Below are 10,000 nucleotides of genomic sequence, written 5' to 3'. Positions count from 1 at the left end.
CGGGCCTCCGGCACGGCAGCCCGGCCGCCGCACCCCCCACCCGCAAGCCCCCCCCCACCGCCGCCCCGGCCGAGAGCGCACAAGCAGCCCCTGCCGCCGCCCCCCCCCACCCCCCCCCCCGGTGCGGGCACCCCTGCATACGGGCCTCCGGCACGGCCGCTCCGCTGCCCCCCCCCCACCCCGCCACCCCCCCACCGCCGCCCCGGCCGAGAGCGCACAAGCAGCCCCTGCCGCCGCCCCCCCCCCCCCCCCCCCGACTCAAACCTCAATCTTCTCGGAAAAGAGGCCCGTCCCCAGCCTACCTCAGCGCAAGGCTCCCCGCCTGCTCCTCGACCCCGTCTCTCAGTCTCTGTCTCCCCCTTCTGCCGCGGGGAAGCGCCCGCCCCTTGCCGGCGGGTGGGCGGGGCGGGCCGGCTCGGGTTCCGGTTGCTAAGCAGCAGGGTGGCACTCGTTGACCCCGGGCGCCGCTCCGTCTGCCGATGGGCGGGCCGGTGCTGGCTCTCAAGAACTTTTTGTAACTGTTTCCCTGCTCTGCTTTGGTTTTGTTTTTTTTTCTCGCCCACCGTCAGAACCGATGCAGAGTAAGAAAGCCTTCAGCGAGACAGTCCGGCCAAGCTTAGCGCCTTCCACTAGATACGGCGAAGTCTCGGAAACGGGGGGTGGCGAGGGGAATTTCAGGCGCGCGCCGCCTCCCCCCTCCTGCACCACCCCCCCCCGCAAGCGACGGGAAGGGGCGCCGCTTTCCATCAGCTCGGCTGAAACGCCCGAGGACGGGGCGGCGTCTCTGTTTCAAAAGCGGAAAAAGAAATAAAAAAGCAACAAAAACCAAAAAATTCCCGCCGCCCCCCCCCAACCCACCCCCGTGCAGGCACCCCTGCAAACGGGCCTCCGGCAGGGCCGGCCTGCCGCCCCCAGCCACCCCCCGCAAGCCCCCCCACCGCCGCCCCGGCTCAGAGAGCACAGGCAGCCCGCCGCCGCCCCTTCCCACCCCCGTGCAGGCACCCCTGCATACGGGCCTCCGGCAGGGCCGGCCTGCCGCCCCCAGCCACCCCCCGCAAGCCCCCCCACCCGCCGCCCCGGACTGAGACAGCACAGGCAGCCCGCCGCCGGCCCTTCCCACCCCGTGCAGGCACCCCTGCATACGGGCCTCCGGCAGGGCCGGCCTGCCGCCCCCAGCCACCCCCCGCAAGCCCCCCCACCGCCGCCCCGGCTCAGAGAGCACAGGCAGCCCGCCGCCGCCCCTTCCCACCCCGTGCAGGCACCCCTGCATACGGGCCTCCCGGCAGGGCCGGCCTGCCGCCCCCAGCCACCCCCCGCAAGCCCCCCCCACCGCCGCCCCGGCTGAGACAGCACAGGCAGCCCGCCGCCGGCCCTTCCCACCCCGTGCAGGGCACCCCTGCATACGGGCCTCCGGCAGGGCCGGCCTGCCGACCCCAGCCACCCCCCGCAAGCCCCCCCCCCACCGCCGCCCCGGCTCAGAGAGCACAGGCAGCCCGCCGCCGGCCCTTCCCACCCCGTGCAGGCACCCCTGCATACGGGCCTCCGGCAGGGCCGGCCTGCCGCCCCCAGCCACCCCCCCGCAACCCCCCCCACCGCCGCCCCGGCTGAGAGATCACAGGCAGCCCGCCGCCGGCCCTTCCCACCCCGTGCAGGCACCCCTGCATACGGGCCTCCGGCAGGGCCGGCCTGCCGCCCCCAGCCACCCCCCGCAAGCCCCCCCACCGCCGCCCCGGCTGAGAGAGCACAGGCAGCCCGCCGCCGGCCCTTCCCACCCCGTGCAGGCACCCCTGCATACGGGCCTCCGGCAGGGCCGGCCTGCCGACCCCAGCCACCGCCCGCAAGCCCCCCCCACCGCCGCCCCGGCTCAGAGAGCACAGGCAGCCCGCAACCGGCCCTTCCCACCCCGTGCAGGCACCCCTGCATACGGGCCTCCGGCAGGGCCGGCCTGCCGCCCCCAGCCACCCCCCGCAACCCCCCCCACCGCCGCCCCGGCTGAGAGATCACAGGCAGCCCGCCGCCGGCCCTTCCCACCCCGTGCAGGCACCCCTGCATACGGGCCTCCGGCAGGGCCGGCCTGCCGACCCCAGCCACCCCCCGCAAGCCCCCCCCCACCGCCGCCCCGGCTCAGAGAGCACAGGCAGCCCGCCGCAGGCCCACCCACCCCGTGCAGGCACCCCTGCATACGGGCCTCCGGCAGGGCCGGCCTGCCGACCCCAGCCACCCCCCGCAAGCCCCCCCACCGCCGCCCCGTCTGAGACAGCACAGGCAGCCCGCCGCCGGCCCTTCCCACCCCGTGCAGGCACCCCTGCATACGGGCCTCCGGCAGGGCCGGCCTGCCGCCCCCAGCCACCCCCCGCAACCCCCCCCACCGCCGCCCCGGCTGAGAGAGCACAGGCAGCCCGCCGCCGGCCCTTCCCACCCCGTGCAGGCACCCCTGCATACGGGCCTCCGGCAGGGCCGGCCTGCAGCCCCCAGCCACCCCCCACAAGCCCCCCCCACCGCCGCCCCGGCTGAGACAGCACAGGCAGCCCGCCGCCGGCCCTTCCCACCCCGTGCAGGCACCCCTGCATACGGGCCTCCGGCAGGGCCGGCCTGCCGACCCCAGCCACCCCCCGCAAGCCCCCCCACCGCCGCCCCGGCTGAGAGAGCACAGGCAGCCCGCCGCCGGCCCTTCCCACCCCGTGCAGGCACCCCTGCATACGGGCCTCCGGCAGGGCCGGCCTGCCGCCCCCAGCCACCCCCCGCAACCCCCCCCACCGCCGCCCCGGCTGAGAGAGCACAGGCAGCCCGCCGCCGGCCCTTCCCACCCCGTGCAGGCACCCCTGCATACGGGCCTCCGGCAGGGCCGGCCTGCCGCCCACAGCCACCCCCCGCAACCCCCCCCACCGCCGCCCCGGCTGAGAGAGCACAGGCAGCCCGCCGCCGGCCCTTCCCACCCCGTGCAGGCACCCCTGCATACGGGCCTCCGGCAGGGCCGGCCTGCCGACCCCCAGCCACCCCCCGCAAGCCCCCCCCACCGCCGCCACGGCTCAGAGAGCACAGGCAGCCCGCCGCAGGCCCACCCACCCCGTGCAGGCACCCCTGCATACGGGCCTCCGGCAGGGCCGGCCTGCCGACCCCAGCCACCCCCCGCAAGCCCCCCCACCGCCGCCCCGACTGAGACAGCACAGGCAGCCCGCCGCCGGCCCTTCCCACCCCGTGCAGGCACCCCTGCATACGGGCCTCCGGCAGGGCCGGCCTGCCGCCCCCAGCCACCCCCCGCAAGCCCCCCCACCGCCGCCCCGGCTCAGAGAGCACAGGCAGCCCGCCGCCGGCCCTTCCCACCCCGTGCAGGCACCCCTGCATACGGGCCTCCGGCAGGGCCGGCCTGCCGCCCCCAGCCACCCCCCGCAAGCCCTCCCACCGCCGCCCCGGCTGAGACAGCACAGGCAGCCCGCCGCCGGCCCTTCCCACCCCGTGCAGGCACCCCTGCATACGGGCCTCCGGCAGGGCCGGCCTGCCGACCCCAGCCACCCCTCCGCAAGCCCCCCCACCGCCGCCCCGGCTGAGAGAGCACAGGCAGCCCGCCGCCGGCCCTTCCCACCCCGTGCAGGCACCCCTGCATACGGGCCTCCGGCAGGGCCGGCCTGCCGCCCCCAGCCACCCGCCGCAGGCCCCCCCACCGCCGCCCCGGCTGAGACAGCACAGGCAGCCCGCCGCTGCCCCTTCCCACCCCGTGCAGGCACCCCTGCATACGGGCCTCCGGCAGGGCCGGCCTGCCGCCCCCAGCCACCCCCCACAAGCCCCCCCACCGCCGCCTCGGCTGAGAGAGCACAGGCACCCCGCCGCCGGCCCTTCCTACCCCGTGCAGGCACCCCTGCATACGGGCCTCCGGCCGGGCCGGCCTGCCGCCCCCAGCCACCCCCCACAAGCCCCCCCACCGCCGCCCCGGCTGAGACAGCACAGGCAGCCCGCCGCCGCCCCTTCCCACCCCGTGCAGGCACCCCTGCATACGGGCCTCCGGCAGGACCGGCCTGCCGCCCCCAGACAACCCCCGCAAGCCCCCCCACCGCCGCCCCGGCTGAGAGAGCACAGGCACCCCGCCGCCGCCCCTTCCCACCCCGTGCAGGCACCCCTGCATACGGGCCTCCGGCAGGGCCGGCCTGCCGCCCCCAGCCACCCCCCGCAAGCCCCCCCCACCGCCGCCCCGGCTCAGAGAGCACAGGCAGCCCGCCGCAGGCCCACCCACCCCGTGCAGGCACCCCTGCATACGGGCCTCCGGCAGGGCCGGCCTGCCGCCCCCAGCCACCCCCCGCAAGCCCCCCCCACCGCCGCCCCGGCTCAGAGAGCACAGGCAGCCCGCCGCAGGCCCACCCACCCCGTGCAGGCACCCCTGCATACGGGCCTCCGGCAGGGCCGGCCTGCCGACCCCAGCCACCCCCCGCAAGCCCCCCCACCGCCGCCCCGGCTGAGAGAGCACAGGCAGCCCGCCGCCGCCCCTTCCCACCCCGTGCAGGCACCCCTGCATACGGGCCTCCGGCAGGGCCGGCCTGCCGACCCCAGCCACCCCCCGCAAGCCCCCCCACCGCCGCCCCGGCTGAGAGAGCAGAGGCAGCCCGCCGCCGCCCCTTCCCACCCCGTGCAGGCACCCCTGCATACGGGCCTCCGGCAGGGCCGGCCTGCCGCCCCCAGCCACCCCCCGCAAGCCCCCCCACCGCCGCCCCGGCTGAGAGAGCACAGGCAGCCCGCCGCCGGCCCTTCCCACCCCGTGCAGGCACCCCTGCATAGGGGCCTCCGGCAGGGCCGGCCTGCCGCCCCCAGCCACCCCCCGCAAGCCCCCCCACCGCCGCCCCGGCTGAGAGAGCACAGGCAGCCCGCCGCCGCCCCTTCCCACCCCGTGCAGGCACCCCTGCATACGGGCCTCCGGCAGGGCCGGCCTGCCGCCCCCAGCCACCCCCCACAAGCCCCCCCACCGCCGCCCCGGCTGAGACAGCACAGGCACCCCGCCGCCGCCCCTTCCCACCCCGTGCAGGCACCCCTGCATACGGGCCTCCAGCACGGCCGGCCTGCCGCCCCCAGCCACCCCCCACAAGCCCCCCCACCGCCGCCCCGGCTGAGAGAGCACAGGCAGCCCGCCGCCGGCCCTTCCCACCCCGTGCAGGCACCCCTGCATAGGGGCCTCCGGCAGGGCCGGCCTGCCGCCCCCAGCCACCCCCCACAAGCCCCCCCACCGCCGCCCCGGCTGAGACAGCACAGGCACCCCGCCGCCGCCCCTTCCCACCCCGTGCAGGCACCCCTGCATACGGGCCTTCGGCACGGCCGGCCTGCCGCCCCCAGCCACCCCCCACAAGCCCCCCCACCGCCGCCCCGGCTGAGAGAGCACAGGCACCCCGCCGCCGCCCCTTCCCACCCCGTGCAGGCACCCCTGCATACGGGCCTCCGGCAGGGCCGGCCTGCCGACCCCAGCCACCCCCCGCAAGCCCCCCCACCGCCGCCCCGGCTGAGAGAGCACAGGCAGCCCGCCGCCAGCCCTTCCCACCCCGTGCAGGCACCCCTGCATACGGGCCTCCAGCACGGGCGACCCGCTCTGTCCGCAGGGAGGACAGGTCTACCCCTTCTGCCGGCAGGGAGGCCAGGTCTACCCCTTCTGCCGGCAGGGAGGCCAGGTCTACCCGTTTTACCTGCAGGGAGGCCAGGTCTACCCGTTCTGGCGGCAGGGAGACCAGGTCTACCCGTTCTGCCGGCAGGGATGCCAGGTCTACCCGTTTTACCGGCAGGGAGGCCAGGTCTACCCGTATTGCCGGCAGGGAGGCCAGGTCTACCCGTTTTACCGGCAGGGATGCCAGGTCTACCCGTTCTAGCGGCAGGGAGACCAGGTCTACCCGTATTGCCGGCAGGGATGCCAGGTCTACCCGTTTTACCGGCAGGGATGCCAGGTCTACCCATTTACCGGCAGGGATGCCAGGTCTACCCGTTCTGGCTGCAGGGAGGCCAGGTCTACCCATATTGCCGGCAGGGAGACCAGGTCTACCCATTTACCGGCAGGGAGACCAGGTCTACCCGTTCTGCCGGCAGGGAGACCAGGTCTACCCGTTTTGCCGGCAGGGAGACCAGGTCTACCCGTTCTGGCTGCAGGGAGACCAGGTCTACCCGTTTTGCCGGCAGGGATGCCAGGTCTACCCGTTCTGGCGGCAGGGAGAACAGGTCTACCCGTTTTACCTGCAGGGAGAACAGGTCTACCCGTTTTACCGGCAGGGAGACCAGGTCTACCCGTTTTGCCGGCAGGGATGCCAGGTCTACCCGTTTTACCTGCAGGGATGCCAGGTCTACCCGTTTTACCGGCAGGGAGGCCAGGTCTACCCGTTCTGCCGGCAGGGAGGCCAGGTCTACCCGTTCTAGCGGCAGGGAGACCAGGTCTACCCATTTACCGGCAGGGAGACCAGGTCTACCCGTTTTGCCGGCAGGGATGCCAGGTCTACCCGTTTTGCCGGCAGGGATAACAGGTCTACCCGTTTTACCTGCAGGGAGGCCAGGTCTACCCGTTTTACCGGCAGGGAGACCAGGTCTACCCGTTTTGCCGGCAGGGATGCCAGGTCTACCCGTTCTGGCGGCAGGGAGACCAGGTCTACCCGTTCTACCGGCAGGGATGCCAGGTCTACCCGTTTTACCTGCACGGAGACCAGGTCTACCCGTTTTACCGGCAGGGAGGCCAGGTCTACCCGTTCTGGCGGCAGGGAGAACAGGTCTACCCTTTTTGCCGGCAGGGAGACCAGGTCTACCCGTTTTGCCGGCAGGGATGCCAGGTCTACCCGTTCTGGCGGCAGGGAGAACAGGTCTACCCGTTTTACCTGCAGGGAGAACAGGTCTACCCGTTTTACCGGCAGGGAGACCAGGTCTACCCGTTTTGCCGGCAGGGATGCCAGGTCTACCCGTTTTACCTGCAGGGATGCCAGGTCTACCCGTTTTACCGGCAGGGAGGCCAGGTCTACCCGTTCTGCCGGCAGGGAGGCCAGATCTACCCGTTCTAGCGGCAGGGAGACCAGGTCTACCCATTTACCGGCAGGGAGACCAGGTCTACCCGTTTTGCCGGCAGGGATGCCAGGTCTACCCGTTTTGCCGGCAGGGATAACAGGTCTACCCGTTTTACCTGCAGGGAGGCCAGGTCTACCCGTTTTACCGGCAGGGAGACCAGGTCTACCCGTTTTGCCGGCAGGGATGCCAGGTCTACCCGTTCTGGCGGCAGGGAGACCAGGTCTACCCGTTCTGCCGGCAGGGATGCCAGGTCTACCCGTTTTACCTGCACGGAGACCAGGTCTACCCGTTTTACCGGCAGGGAGGCCAGGTCTACCCGTTCTGGCGGCAGGGAGAACAGGTCTACCCTTTTTGCCGGCAGGGAGACCAGGTCTACCCGTTTTACCGGCAGGGATGCCAGGTCTACCCGTTCTGGCTGCAGGGAGACCAGGTCTACCCGTTTTGCCGGCAGGGATAACAGGTCTACCCGTTTTACCTGCAGGGAGACCAGGTCTACCCGTTTTACCGGCAGGGAGACCAGGTCTACCCGTTTTGCCGGCAGGGATGCCAGGTCTACCCGTTCTGCCGGCAGGGAGGCCAGGTCTACCCGTTTTACCGGCAGGGAGGCCAGGTCTACCCGTTTTACCTGCAGGGAGAACAGGTCTACCCGTTTTACCGGCAGGGAGACCAGGTCTACCCGTTTTGCCGGCAGGGATGCCAGGTCTACCCGTTGTGGCGGCAGGGAGGCCAGGTCTACCCGTTTTGGCGGCAGGGAGACCAGGTCTACCCGCTTCCGGCAGGGATGCCAGGTCTACCCGGTTCCAGGCAGGGAGGCCTCGTCTACCCGTTCTGCCGGCAGGGAGGCCAGGTCTACCCGTTTTACCGGCAGGGATGCCAGGTCTACCCGCTTCCGGCAGGGATGCCAGGTCTACCCGGTTCCAGGCAGGGAGGCCTCGTCTACCCGTTCTGCCGGCAGGGAGGCCAGGTCTACCCGTTTTACCGTCCGCCGGGTCCGGTGTGCCCGATGTGGCCGCCGGAGCTGCCGGCGGAAAGGGATGCCTCGTCTACCTCGCTCCGGCGGGACTTTGGCTCCACCGCGGTTCTGGCAGGTAGACGTCTTGCCCGGTTCTTCTTCGGAGCTGCCGAAGGGGTCGCTGCTTTGCGCTGCCTCCAGTTACGTCATGGTAAGAGTCGGCGGCGCTCGCGCGCCTCCCCGCTGGGGGAAGACGGTTCTCTTCGAGCCCGCCGGGGCCGGGGACCTCGCTGTCCGTATACTAGGGCAGAGGGCTGGCGCTCGCGGACCAGCGCCATCGAACCGCTGCAGCTACTCGCGGTTCAGCCGGCAGACTCGGGCGTTGCACGGCGGCTGTGGCCGTGGCCGTTCTGCCTCCTACCTATCGCGCACGGCGCTTCCGACTGCCAGAAGCCGCGCGAAGCCGCTGCTTGCCCGCAGGCTCCGGTGGCCGTTGCCGACTGGAGCGAGGGCTCCAAGAGGGGTTTCTCCAGGGCCGGGCCGAGACGGGCGGCGGTCTCCGGCACTCGAACGCTTGTCACCCGCGGCTCAGCCGGCAGACTCGGGCGTTGCACGGCGGCTGTGGCCGTGGCCGTTCTGCCTCCTACCTATCGCGCACGGCGCTTCCGACTGCCAGAAGCCGCGCGAAGCCGCTGCTTGCCCGCAGGCTCCGGTGGCCGTTGCCGACTGGAGCGAGGGCTCCAAGAGGGGTTTCTCCAGGGCCGGGCCGAGACGGGCGGCGGTCTCCGGCACTCGAACGCTTGTCACCCGCGGCTCAGCCGGCAGACTCGGGCGTTGCACGGCGGCTGTGGCCGTGGCCGTTCTGCCTCCTACCTATCGCGCACGGCGCTTCCGACTGCCAGAAGCCGCGCGAAGCCGCTGCTTGCCCGCAGGCTCCGGTGGCCGTTGCCGACTGGAGCGAGGGCTCCAAGAGGGGTTTCTCCAGGGCCGGGCCGAGACGGGCGGCGGTCGCCGGCACTCGAACGCTTGTCACCCGCGGCTCAGCCGGCAGACTCGGGCGTTGCCCGGCGGCCCTGGCCGTGGCCGTTCTGCCTCCTACCTATTGCGCACGGCGCTTCCGACTGCCAGAAGCCGCGCGAAGCCGCTGCTTGCCCGCAGGCTCCGGTGGCCGTTGCCGACTGGAGCGAGGGCTCCAAGAGGGGTTTCTCCAGGGCCGGGCCGAGACGGGCGGCGGTCGCCGGCACTCGAACGCTTGTCACCCGCGGCTCAGCCGGCAGACTCGGGCGTTGCCCGGCGGCCCTGGCCGTGGCCGTTCTGCCTCCTACCTATCGCGCACGGCGCTTCCGACTGCCAGAAGCCGCGCGAAGCCGCTGCTTGCCCGCAGGCTCCGGTGGCCGTTGCCGACTGGAGCGAGGGCTCCAAGAGGGGTTTCTCCAGGGCCGGGCCGAGACGGGCGGCGGTCGCCGGCACTCGAACGCTTGTCACCCGCGGCTCAGCCGGCAGACTCGGGCGTTGCCCGGCGGCCCTGGCCGTGGCCGTTCTGCCTCCTACCTATCGCGCACGGCGCTTCCGACTGCCAGAAGCCGCGCGAAGCCGCTGCTTGCCCGCAGGCTCCGGTGGCCGTTGCCGACTGGAGCGAAGGCTCCAAGAGGGGTTTCTCCAGGGCCGGGCCGAGACCGGCGGCGGTCGCCGGCACTCGAACGCTTGTCACCCGCGGCTCAGCCGGCAGACTCGGGCGTTGCCCGGCGGCCCTGGCCGTGGCCGTTCTGCCTCCTACCTATCGCGCACGGCGCTTCCGACTGCCAGAAGCCGCGCGAAGCCGCTGCTTGCCCGCAGGCTCCGGTGGCCGTTGCCGACTGGAGCGAGGGCTCCAAGAGGGGTTTCTCCAGGGCCGGGCCGAGACGGGCGGCGGTCGCCGGCACTCGAACGCTTGTCAGCCGCGGCTCAGCCGGCAGACTCGGGCGTTGCCTGGCGGCCCTGGCCGTGGCCGTTCTGCCTCCTACCTATCGCGCACGGCGCTTCCGACTGCCAGAAGCC

This window comes from Opisthocomus hoazin, unplaced genomic scaffold (assembly GCF_030867145.1).
Source record: "Opisthocomus hoazin isolate bOpiHoa1 unplaced genomic scaffold, bOpiHoa1.hap1 HAP1_SCAFFOLD_151, whole genome shotgun sequence".
NCBI classification, from domain to species: domain Eukaryota; kingdom Metazoa; phylum Chordata; class Aves; order Opisthocomiformes; family Opisthocomidae; genus Opisthocomus; species Opisthocomus hoazin.
Note: the sequence above shows the minus strand (reverse complement) of the source record.